This window comes from Macrotis lagotis, chromosome X (genome assembly GCF_037893015.1).
Source record: "Macrotis lagotis isolate mMagLag1 chromosome X, bilby.v1.9.chrom.fasta, whole genome shotgun sequence".
Classification (NCBI taxonomy): Eukaryota; Metazoa; Chordata; class Mammalia; order Peramelemorphia; family Peramelidae; genus Macrotis; species Macrotis lagotis.
The window spans coordinates 370403231-370416951 of record NC_133666.1 but is presented as its reverse complement, the minus strand read 5'-3'; the positions used below and the strand labels follow the sequence as shown (position 1 = coordinate 370416951).

Sequence of the window (13721 nt, the reverse complement as noted above, 5' to 3'; positions counted from 1 at the left end):
TCCTACTGGTTGGCTTCTGCTTGCCATCAGTATTATATCATTGATGTATTGCCGTAACTCAGATTTCCTGGAGGACATGAAGATTCTTTCAATTTTTTTCTTCTTAATAATCATTGAATGAGGGAAAATTTAGGTAGACCTAAGGAGAGTCATTAACATCATACTGTACTCTTTCCCCTGGTATTAGGAATTCCTTTTGAGTATTCTCAGACACAGCGATAGCAGAACTAACACTGGTGAATCATTAACTCCATAACATCAGCCTTTATCCTGAGTTACCTAGATTTTCAATATTGATGATGTCAGGAACACCTGTAGAGAGAGTCTAGAAAGTTTGTTTAATTCCTTCTAATCCACAATTAGGTACCTGATACTATCTGTCATCATTATAAAAAATAGACAGTTTGTAAGGGGAATTTGGTATACCAAACTACTGAAGTTTTCTTCAACTCCAACAGTAAAGGAGAAAAATAAATAAATTTGCATAAAAGTTCCATAAATATATACATATTTATATAAAACTTGCACATATGCATGTGTTCATAGATACATGCATGTAGATACAATCATGCATGTGTAGATATGTGTTCAGCTATATGTATGTGTATATACACATACATACAAGATAAGAAAACCCACTTTTCTCCTATCAATAATGAGTTAATGATCTAAATAGATTGCTTTGATAACTTCATCTGAAAACTGTTCATATATCTTGATGATTTATCAAATGATAAATGACTTTTTATATAAATTTGACTCAGTTCTCTAAGTTCAAAACACGAGTTCTTTATGAAAGAAACGTTTCAATATTTTCCATCAGTTATCATTACTAATTATATTTTCCTCCATTCTGTTCCCCTCACCTCCATTTATTCTATTCACTCTCATCTTTTACACTGACCCTCCACAAAAGTATTTTGTATCTGACTACTCCCTCCCACAACCTTCCCTCCCTTCTGTAACCTATCCTACCTCCCACTCCCTTTCTCCCATCTCTTTTTTGTCTTACTTTCCTCAAGGGTAAGAAAGACTTCTATATCCAATTGATTCTGCATGTTATTCCCTCTCTGAGCCAATTCTGATTAGCATAAGGCTCACTTACAAACCCCTCACCTTCTTCCTCTTCCACTCCACTGCAAAAATTCTTCCTTTTCCTCTTTTCTGTGAAATAACTTACCCCATTCTACATCGAACTTTCTCTTTCTGCCACTGTATTGCTCTTGCCCATTAATTCCATATTTTTAATATATTATACTTTCAAATTCAACTACTTCATTCTCTCTCTCTCTCTCTCTCTCTCTTTATATATATATATATATATATATATGTATGTATATACTCCTTCTTACTACTCTCATAAATGAAAAACTTCATATGAGTTATCAGTGAATGAGTTATTATTCCTTCCCAAGCAGTAAATAAAAGCATTTCAAAATTATTAAGTCCATTATACTTTGCACTTCCCATTTACATTTTTATGCTTTAATTTAGTTTTACATTTGAAGAACAACATTTCTTTTCATCTCTGGTCATTTCATCAGGAAAGTTTGAAGATCCTTTTTTTTTTGCATTGAATTTCCATCTTTTTCCCCTTAAAGAGTATGTTCAGTTTTGCTGGATAGTTGACTATTGGTTGTAATCCTTTGTTTTCCAGAATATCATATTCCAAGTCCTATGATCTCTTAATGTAGAAGCTGCTAACCCTTATGTTATCTTGATGGTGATTCCATGATATTTGAATTATGTATTTCTGACTGCATGCAGTATTTTTTCCCTGACTTGAAAGTTCTGAAATTTGACTATAATATTCCTGGAAATTTTCATTTTGGGATCTCTTTCAGTAGTTGATTGGTGGACATTTTTTTCCTTTATTTTTCTTTCTTTATTTTTTGCAGGGCAATTGGGATTAGGTGGCTTGCCCAGTACCTCACAGCTAGGTCATTATTAAGTGTTTGAGGCTAGATTTGAACTCAAGTACTCCTGACTCCAGGGCCAGTGCTCTATCCACTGCACCTACTAGCTGCCCCAGTGGACATTTTTAATTTCTACTTTATCCCCTCCTTCTAGAGTTATAAAGGTAATTTCCTTAATAATTTCTTGAAAAACAATGTCTAGGCTTTCTTTTCCTGATCATTACTTTCAGGTAGTCCAATAATATCCAAATTTGCTCTCCTGGATCCATTTTCCAGGTCAGTTATTTTTCTAATGAGATAGTTCACATATCTCTTTTTCATTCTTTTGCTTATGTTTTACATTTTCTTGACTTCTCACAAAATCATCAACTTCCTCTTGATCCATTTTATATTTTAAACAATTATTTTCTTCAGTGAGCTTTTGTATCTTCTTTTCCATTTAACCAATTAGGTTTTTAAGACAGTCTTCTACTCAGACTTTTCAGACCACTCCTTTCATTTGGCCCAGGCTGGTTTTTAAGATGTTATTTTATTTTGTTCTTTTTTTGTTTGTTTTTGTATCTCCTCACCAAGCTGCTAACTCTTCATGATTTTTTCTTATTGCTCTCCATTTCCCATCCCATTTTTTCCTCTACCTCCCCTTACTTGATTTCCAAAGTCTTTTTTGAACTTTTCTATGAACTGAGACCAATTTATCTTTTCTTGGAGGCTGGATGTAGAAGTTTTTACTTTGTTATCTTTTTCTGAGTGTGTAATTTGATCTTCCAAATAACCAAAGTAATGTTCTATGGTTTGTTTTTTTCTTCTGTTTGCCCATTTCTCCAATCCATGACTTAATTTTACCCTTTTCAAGGTCATGCTCTGCTTCCTGGTTGAAAGACACACTGTCTAAATTTTTGAAGATTTTTGCAGCTGTTTGCAGAGCTGTCTCCAGGGATTTGCAAGTTTTCAATTCATTCAGGGTTTTATGAGAGACTATGACTGCTCTCTTGATCAGTGCTCCTGTCTTTGCATGACCACAAACACTCCCATCTACCCTGTGATTGTGCAAAGTATCCCTGCTCTATTAAGGCACTGACCTCTCATATGATTCTACTCCTTTTCTTGGAGTGGGGCCCAGATTATGATCCAGATTTGAGTATGGGCAAAGCAACAGAGTCCTGCCTCAGGGATAGCAAAATGATATCTGTAATCTATTTCCAATCCACTTATTATCCATGGGATGAGCACTCTAGAATCAGCTGCCAGATGACTCCTGAGGCCTCTTCTTTTTCCTCTGGAGCTAGGTCTGCACTTCTGAGGACTAGATCAAACTGTGCTCAATTCTTACTCCACTGTGCCAGAGATTTTTCTGCTTATCTTCCAAGTTGTTCTTAGTAATTCTTGGACTGAGAAATCCAGTAATTTCCACCACTGACCCAGTTGTTCTATGGTCTGTTCCTTGATTGCTGGGGTATATTCACTATGGTACTGTCCAGGCTGCATTATGGTTTCTTTCTATCCCCTTCCTGCAGGTCTTCCAAGTTGCGTGATTGAAATTGTTTCACACAGTCTTTTTGTGCATTCTGTCACTCTAGAATCTGGTTAGAATTATTATTTAGAGGTATTTGTATATTTTTGGGGGGGAGAGCTCAGGGAGTCCCTACCTTTACTCTGCCATTTAGATTCTCCTTATATTTTATACATTTTCTCCTCCCCCATTCCTCCTGCATATCCAATATTAGTTAAGGCGAATTACATGGCAATATTCTAGTTACACTAGCATTTAAATTTGTTCCATTTCAACATGCATAAAAGTTGCTGAAAGGGACTATTCCAATACTGACTCCCAAGTGTTCATGATATAATACCTCTTCTTTGTATGGCCTATCCTCTTCAAATTTTCTTTTGAAACTCAAGGAAGAGGACTCAGGTTTGTGTTGGGTTGAAGTGTTTCTTATATCCTAATGCTGAATTTTCATAATTAATTTTACCAGTTTCTCCAAAGACTGGACTTCAATTGTTTTCTTATCAATCTCATGATTCAGAACCCAAGTCTTCCTCCTGAAGGAGTAAGTAGAAACTTTTGACACCCCCCTTGCTATTTCCCAGATTTTCACAATTTTCCTGACCTTTTGATTGATTATATTTCACCAGTTGTTTTGCTTATACCCACATTGTTGAGTGATGTGGGAGACATATAGTCAAAGTCTGAAGTCATTCTAGTGGCACTATAGTCAGGAGATGAGGTTGTTTTCCCTTGGGTAAAACTGGTCATAGTAGTTCATGGAAGGTAAGGTGAGGATAGACCTGGTTATCAGTTACATTTGCTTTAGGAACTCTGCTAAAGAAGGTGAATATAATTGATATTAATATTACTGAAGTCAGGACCCATTATCATTGTTTTCTGATCATCTAAATGGCATAAAGAGTGGTTCCACTCTGGGCTTCTAAGAAACTGAACTCATTCTACAAATGTAAGTTCTCAGAAAGCCTTTCAAGGCCATACAACTCAGGTGTGGAATATATATGCATTAAAGCACATCTTCAAAACATATTGTAACAGGTGCTCTTCAAGTTTCAACTTCTATTGCATCGTTGCAATCCCTTGTTAGTGAAGGTCTACTTTCTTCAGGATAAGGGCTTCAATCTCTTCATAAAGGATGTAATAAGACTATTGTTTTATTAAACTACTGATGGGAGTTTCTAGTTTAGCTCTTAGGAAAGAACTTGGCTCATCAGAAACTTAAATCTTAGGATTAAAGACCAAATGGGCATTTTTCTGGCTATGATCTTTCAATATCTACCCACATGAAGAGATATCCCTTCCTTTGCATGTCTACTATCTTTATTAACAGTATCTCAATTTTCATTTCATTGGCCCTAAGTGAGGCAGAGCAAGTTATCTTTTGGTCTAATGCTGGTAGTCCAATTTCTGTAGAATAGTCAATTTGAATCATGGAATCCTGATTTCATCTTTTTTGATCATTCTCAGCAGATTTTCCAGCAATGTACTCCACAAGCACAAGAGTCTATACCCAGTCCTGAATAAAAGACTCCCCCCCATACACACACACAATCAGGAGGGTTATTGCAGCAGATGCTATCAAATAGCAAACTGTCTATCCAGTTTTTTCTTCCCAAATTTTCATTGTATTACCCATTTCAACTGCAATACAAGCTGTAAAGCCATTTCATCCAATTATAGATTATATCAAATGTTAAAAGTGGTTCTAATAATAGCTCTCTGTTAGTTCAATTTCAATTTTGCCTTAAATGAGGCACTCAGTAAATCATTGAATATTTATATGACATTTACTTTGTCCTTAAAAAGAGCAAAATATTTTACAAAGATACAGTGCTACTTTACTGATATATATATATATATATATATATAGATATAGATATAGATATAGATATAGATATAGATATTTTTCCCATATCTACATAAGGAGACATTCTATTCAGAAGGGCAAGCCCTATCATAAATCATGTGGATTTTAAACATGCAACAAATCAGAGGCGTCTTAATTCCATGAGATTGTAACTTTTTCTCCCTTTATTGCACTAAGAAGTTATATCAAAAGAGATTGGGCCAATACGTTTCCAGTGACAAATTTATTGCTTTTTTAGGCAAGACTAATTACTCTTTAGAAAAAGGAAAATAGTGGGGGAACCCTGTTCTTACCATGCCCACAGGAATCATTAGAAGCACACAATATTTATCAGGTTTGAAAAGTATTGGATGATTTATCTGATCATAGAATTAGAACTGGAAGCTACCTTAGAGACCAAATTTTTGTCTTCGAATTAGAAAAAAAATATTGATCCTGAAGGGGAGATCAGAGAGAAAAATACCTTCCTTAGTAACTTACAATCAGGGATCACCAGTGACCATACGAGTTTCCTGATAACTGCTTTATACTCATATCAATTACCTAGTTGCATATGTACAATGCTTCATTTTCTTCTCTTTGTCTTCTATTTGGCCCATTTGACATAGTTGATAGTTTAAGTTTATTGTAAATGTCATTGTGAATTACAGGAGGGATCAGAAATGTATCTGTCTCTGTGCAAATTCAATATATTTCCATATTCTTAAAAAAATGATCATTTGTTTTGTCCATGATAATCCTTATTTTATTTTAAATGATAGCTCATTTTAAAAGGACATACTATATTTCAGGAACTTTGCTAGACACTGGGTAAACAAAGTTAAAAAAAACAAACTTGAGGGCCCTAGCCTCAAGAATCTTATATTGGTGTGGGAATGAACAACAAATTAAAAGACAATTTAAAAAATAAAATAAATGATATAGTCATCCAAGAAAATGAAGAAGAATCACTGAAATTTAGCATCAGTTTAAGGATAGCTTTGGATGGTGATTACAACAAAAAAAAATAATTAAAGAAAACAAATTTGAGAAACAAAGTGGATTTTTAAAAGGGAAAGAAATAGTTCAAACTAGGAAAAAATAATGAAAAAAGCAATGGTAGAAAAATCTGAATACTCACCTGATTTTAATTCTGTGAATAGTCTACTTTATCAACCCAAGGGGGAATGACATTTTGACAGGAAAGAAGAGATCAATAATGTTTTCTCAAAACTCATTACAAAGGGGTTGTGAGACCCAAATGAAATATTGAATATAAAACATTTTTCAAACTATAAAATTTCATTATCATCTTTGTCAATTTTATAAATTAGTCTCTTTTTATCAGGTCTCTAAACTTGAGATTTTATTCCCTGAACCTTTTCTAACACTTCTATTAAACTGAAGCACTGTTTAAAAAGTGATACTGTAATAGGCTAGCAAATGTTTAAGAACTTGTCTACTTGGAAAAATGTATGACTAAACTATTAAAATTAATATTCATTATTCATATTTTCCTAAGTCTAACGTAAGCATAAGAAATCAAGTACTGATAAGATTTTGGAGATGTAAATATTCCCATTAAAAAGCTTAACAACAGGCTCTTATAAGTAATTAAAATTGATTCAAACCTATCACTTGTTGAAATGTGAAATAAAGGAATGTATTTAGAACATAGCTGTCCTGAATCAACTATTGAAGTTAACAGTTCTCAATAAACCAGAAAAATAGAGCACTAAAAGAAAAAAATTGATTTATAAGCCACTAGTCTAGCACTGAATATTTGTAGGAATATGTACAAAAATTCACATATTAGTAATTACAAGTGGGAAAGCCAGTAGAGGGTGCTGTTGGCTTTCTCTGTAGTGTCTGTGACCTTGATTAGTGGCCCACTCCCTGAGAGCAGGGTGAGAGTGGGTGTGCAGCAGTATACTGGTTATCCTTGAACAATGTGGCCCGAGTCCTTGTGCTAGCTAGTTAATCTCCTTAATCTTTACTCAGTACTCAGGGAGTTCTGCTGTCCACACCTGAGCTTGGGGAGGGTAGGGGGAAGATAGAGGGATAGGTATGACTGCTTTTATTCTGGGAAGAGTTACATTCTCCCACAGGTAAGGGGGGAGGGGACACAACTAGAAATATAGTGATCCTGCTGAAAATACAGGGCTGATGGCCTTGTTCTTCCAGATTAGCTGAGCTGACCGGATCAATGTCCAGCCACACTCTGGAATTCATCTGCCCGCTGCAATGGAATTCTCCCATCATCCTCGCTGGAGCTCTCCAGCTCACCAGGCACACAGCCAAAACCTCCACAGCTGTTCTCAGGCTAGTCCTGGGCCTCACCCTGTCACCCTTGCACTAGTTCTCCACTCTGCCCCCAGCTCACACATGCTCCCTTATGACACCCTTCTGACAGATGTTCTCCTAGTCTTCTCACTCTGGGCTTTGTAGATACAAATTCTATCAAGAGGCTTGATTCACACTAGTTCTGAGGGAGCAACAGGAGACCTTAGGACAGTGTCTGTCTTCTCTCCACCAGCATTGGAAATATTTCAAATGTAAAATGACATGTATTGGGAACATTTTAGATGTGTGATTTGGGAGGATAAAGAGTGAGGAATCGGGGCAGCTAGGTGGCATAGTGGATAAAGCACCAGCCCTGGAGTCAGTAGTACCTGGGCTCAAATCCGGTCTCAGACACTTAAACAAAATCAAAAGATAGGATAAATAGAAAAAAAAATACCTCATCAGCAAAACCACTAACCTTGAGAATCACTCAAGAAGAGAGAATCTGAGAATTATTGGCCTTCCTGAGAACATTGAAGAGGGAAAAAAAAAGCCTGGACTTAATATTACAGGGTCTAGTGTTGGAAAATTGCCCTGGTATCATGGAACCAGAGGACAAAATAGTTATTGAAAGAATACATTGATCTGGGGTGGAGCTCTCTGATAAAACTTGAAACTAAGGACTCTTAACTAACGTTTTGAGAGACAGAACCCATAAAGGCACCCAGTGAGGCAGTTCTCCTACTCAAGGTAACCTAGAAAAGAGAAAAAAGGCACTGCTCCCCAAGGTAGGAGGGGCAGCCCGCCAGAGTGGTGGCCTGCCAGAGTGAAAGAACTTCAGCCTCCCGGAGGCAGCCCCAGGGCACTGGGAGCCATGGCTCACAGCAGCAGGGGAACGGGGGGGACCTCTGCTAGAGTGAGCACGTGGAGCCCAGCCCTCAAGGCACACAGCCAGCAGCATGGTCTTTCAGCAGCCCAGACCCAGAAACAGAAGCAGGCAGAGCTGGTAAGCAGGAGCCTCCAAGGTATGAGCCCATTGAGCTGAGGGAGGGGAGTGAAGAGAGAGAGACTGCCGAGCTCTGTCCTCTGCCCCTGGAACAGGAATCTGGGGCTCTGACCACATTCAGATCCTGATTGCAGTCTAGGCCCCCCATTGAACAGCAGGGCCCCCACCTACCTCAGCCCCATAGCCTAGGGGGGCGCATATGGTCAATCATAGACAAGGAGGGAAGACAGAGCCTCACACACTGAGACCCTTGTGGGAGTGTCCCAAAAGTTCAAGAAGCACCCCAAAACCAGGCCCAGGCTGGGAAAATCAGCAAGCAGAGAAACAAGAGGAAGACCATTGAAAAATATTTTACATATGAGCCCGACAAGGATCAAAATACTCAGTCTGAAGATGAGGAAGCACAAGCTCCTGCATCTAAAGACTCCAAGAAAAACAGAAATCGGGCTAGGGCTATGATAGAGCTCAAAAAAGACTGAAAATCAGATGAGGGAGTTGGAAGAAAAACTGGGAAAAGAAAGGAGAGAGATGCAGGAAAAACATGAAAATGAAGTCAGCAGCTTAGTCAAGGAAATACAAAAAAATACTGAAGAAAATAGAATGCTAAAAAACAGCTTAGGTCAAATGGATAAAACAGTTCAAAGAAGTTGTTGAGGAGAAGAATGCCTTAAAAAGCAAAATTGGCCAGATGAAAAAAGAGATAAGAAAACTCTCTGAGGAGAACAAATCCTTCAGACAAAGAATAGAATTCAGGGAGATTGATGAATTTGCCAGAAATCGGGAATCAATATTTCAAAACCAAAAAAATGAAAAATTAGAAGAAAATGTGAAATATCTCATTGAAAAAAACAACTAATATGGAAAACAGACTTAGGAAAGGTAATTTAAAAATTATTGGAATACCTGAAAATCATGATCAGGAAAAGAGCCTTGACATCATTTTCAAAGAATTACTACAGGAAAATTGCCCTGATATTCTAGAAGCAGAGGGCAAAATAGAAATGGAGAGAATCCACTGATCTCCCCGAGAAAGAGATCCCAAAAAACCAACCCCTAGGAATATTATAGCCAAGTTCCAGAACTCCCAAGTCACGGAGAAAATGTTACAAGCAGCCAGAAGGACACAGTTCAAATATCACGGAGCTGCACTTAGGATCATACAGGACTTAGCAGCAACTACATTGGAAGCTCGTAGGGCTTGGAATATAATATACAGTAAGGCAAAAGAGCTTAGAATGCAGCCAAGAATGAACTACCCAGCAAGGCTGAATGTCCTCTTCCAGGGGAAAAAGATGGACTTTCAATGAACCAGGGGAATTTCAAATGTTCCTGTTGGAATGGCCAGAGCTGAACAAAAGGTTTGATCTTCAGATACAGGACTCAGGTGAAACATGGAGATTGAAGGAGAGGGGGAAAATATGAGGGACTTAATGATGACGAACTGCATGTATCCTTGCATAGAAAAATGACACTGATAATACTCATATGAACCTTCTCAGTTAATAGAGCAGGTAGAGGGAGCTTTTATAGTTGAAGCACAGGAGAAAGCTGAATTTGAAGATAAAATATGGTGTAAAAATGGAGTCAATAGAAAAAAAGGGAAATGTAATGGGAGAAAGAAAAAGGAGAGGGGGAATAGGCCAAGATATTTCATATAATAAGATTTTTTTTATTACAATGAGCTATTGCAATGTTATGGAAGGGGGGAGGCAAGGGGGAATGAGGGAACCTTTGCTCTCTAGGAGAGGAAACAGCATATATACTCAATAGGAGATAGGCATCTGGAATAAGAAGGAGGGGGTGGGAATGGGCAGGGGGAGGGGGGATGTGAATGATGGAGGAGAGGATGGACCATGGGGGGAGAGTGGTCAGATATAACACATTATTTTTTTACTTTTTTTGCAAGGGGTTGGGATTGGAAGGCCTGTACATTACCATAGGGCCAGGTGGATGCTGGGCCTAAGGGGTGGTATGGGGGCTCAGGGCTTCTTGGCCCCAGGAGCAGGGATCTGTCTGCTGCGCCACTCAGCAACCCTACAGCAGAGTCAGAGTGAAAGGAGAGAGAAAATATAGTACATGGTAGTGGAGAAATAAATAAGAAAGGAGGGAGTTGCGATTAGCAATGGCAACATTGGAAAAATATGGAAGTAACTTTTGCGATAGACTTATCATATAGAATGCGATCCACCCATGACAGAATTGTTGGTGTTGGAACAAAGATTGAAGCACATTTTTTATTATTATTATTTGGGGGAGGGTGCAGGGCAAATGGGGCTGAATGGCCTGCCTGGGACCACATAGCAGGGTGATCTCTGTGTGTCTGAGGCTGGATTTTGACCCAGGTACTCCTGGCTCAAGGGCCAATGCTCTGTCTGCCCTCCCAGCCACCCCTACCATTATTACTATTTTATTTTATTTAGGGTCTTTTTTTTTCTTCTTTTAGGTTTTTGCAGGGCAGTGGGGACTGGGTGGCTTGCATGTCACACGGCTGGGTGATTGTTGGGTCTACGGGGCTGGATGTGGGCTCGGATGCTCATGGCTCCAGGGCTGGTGCTTTGTCCATTGTGCCACCTGGCCATACCTACAATTATTACTATTGTTTATTTTTATTTTTATTTTTTTCTCTCCCCTTTGCAAGTCTATATTCATGAGGGGAGGGGTATTTTGTTTATTCTTAAACAAGAATATTTTATTAATGTAAAAATATTTGTACAAAATGAGAATTAAAAAATTAAATTAAATTAAGAAATAAAAAAAAGAATACATTTATCCCCTCCAGAAAGCGATACTAATATGAAAACACCAAGGAATGTTGTGACCAAATTCCAGGACTATCAGATAAAAGAGGAAAATCCTGTAATCAGAGAGAAAGAAACAATTTAAATATCAAGGAGCCACAGTAAAGTTTACACAGGGCTCAGCCTCAGTAACATTAAGGGATTGAAGGTACTGGAATGAGATATTCCAAAGAGCAAGGGAGCTTGCAATGCAGCCAAGAATATACTATCTAGTAAAGCTGAGCCTTCACTTCCTGGGGAAAAGATGGACATTTAATGAAATGGGAGATTTCCAAAATTTCCTGATGAAAAGACCAGACTGAAATAGAACATTTGGACAGCAAAAAGGAGCATCAGGAGACACATGAAAAGGCAAAAAAACCCAAAATGCTACCCAATAAGATGACACTGGCTATATAACCACTTGGGAGAAAGAGTCTCTTAACTCTTGAGAATTGTAACTCTATTAGAGAGAATATACATAGCCAGAAGTGATGGATACTGATAACTTTTCTGCAACTCAGAATGATTTAAGAACAATACCTCCTTAAAAGGGGGGGCAGTAAGGAGAAGGGAGGATGGAGTGAGACTGAATGGGGTAAATCTCATTACATCAAGAGGTACTTAAGAACTATTATAATTGAGGGAAGGAAAGGAGTAGGTGAGAACCAAATGAATTTCATCTCATCAGACTTGGCTTAAAGTAAACTTAGAAACACTTAATCCAGTTAAGAAAGTTATCTTACCTTTCAAACTCTAAAAGGGTAAAAGAGGGGAACAGGGAGGGGGATAAAAAGGGGAACTAATAGAAGGAAGAAAAGAAGGGGAAAAGGGAAAGGGAGAAAAGGAGAGGGGTGTCGATTTAGAGGACAAACACACTGAAGGTGGCTTCATTCAAACAAAACACTGTGGAAGATGGATAAAGAGAAAATGGGGGAAAATGGAAACAGAAGGAAGACAGCATGAAGGGCAATGAAGAGTCAGTAATTATAACTTTAAATGTGAATGCAATGAACTCTCCCTTAAAACATAAGGAGATCGCAGACTGAATTAAAAGACACAATCCTACAATGTCCTGCTTACAAAAAAACTCATTTGAAGCAGAGGGATACATATAGAGTAAAGGTAAAATGTTGGAACAAAATATATTTTGCTTCAGCTGAAGTGAAAAAAGCAGGGGTAGCAATATTTATCATAGAGAAAGCAGCTGCAAAAATAGATAGCATTTAAAGAGATAAGGAAGGAAAGTATATCCTTCTAAAAGGGTCCAATACTAAATGTTTCCACCCAATGGATCACCATCCAAATTCTTAGAGAAGTTGAAAGAGTTATAGAAAGACATAGACAGCAAAACTCCACTAGTGGAAGACCTCAACCTCCCACTGTCAGATTTAGATAAATCAAATCATAAAATAAACAAAAGGAAGTTAAAGAGGTAAGTAGATTTTTAGAATACCTAAATATGATAGATCTATGGAGGAAACTGAATGAGGATAGAACGAAATATACTTATTTTTACAGTTCAGGGCACTTACACAAAATTTGTCCATATACTAGGACATAAAAACCCAATGATCAGTTGCAGAAAGGCAGAATTAGTGAATACATCTTTCTTAGATCATAATGCAATAAAAATCATATGCAATATTGGGCCAGGGAGATATAGACCCAGAACTAACTGAAAACTAAATAACCCCATTTTAATGAATGAGTGGATCAAGCAACAAATTATAGAAAGAATTAATTATTTCACCCTAGATAATGGCAGTAATGATACAACATGCCAAAGCCTATGGGTTATACTGAAGGAGCCTGTCAGGGGATATATTATATCTTTAAATGCTTACATGAAAAAATTAGAGAAAGAAGAAATCAGTGAACTAAATATGTAACCGAAAAATTTAGGGAAAGAACAAATTAAAACTCCCCAATTAAATACCCAATTAGAAATTCTAAAAATTAAAGGAGAAATTAATTAGATCAAAAGAAAGAAAATTATTCAACTAATAAATAATACCAAGAGCTGGTTTTATGAATAAGCCAATAAAATTAATATACCTCTGGTCAATTTGATTTATAAAAAGAAAGAAGAAAACCAAATTGCTAGTATCATAATAGAAAAAGGTGAACTCACTACCAGTGAGGAAGAAATTAAAGTATAATTCAGAATTATTTTGCCCAACTCTGTGCCAATATATTTTACAATCTCAGAGAAATAGATGAATAATTACAAAAAATATAAGGTGCCCAGATTACATGCAGAGGAAATTAAAAACTTAAGTAACCCTATCTCAGAAAAAGAAATTCAACAAGTCATTATTGAACTCCCTAAGAACAAATATCCAGGGCCAGGTGGGTTCACAAGTGACTTCTATCAAACATTTAA

The 13721-nt window shown here is 37.3% G+C and overlaps 1 pseudogene; it reads left to right on the top strand.

Annotated features, from left to right (window-relative positions):
- The first annotated feature begins 7475 nt into the window (after positions 1-7475).
- Positions 7476-13721, top strand: part of LOC141499137 (fructose-2,6-bisphosphatase TIGAR pseudogene) — a 52013-nt pseudogene continuing 45767 nt past the window's right edge.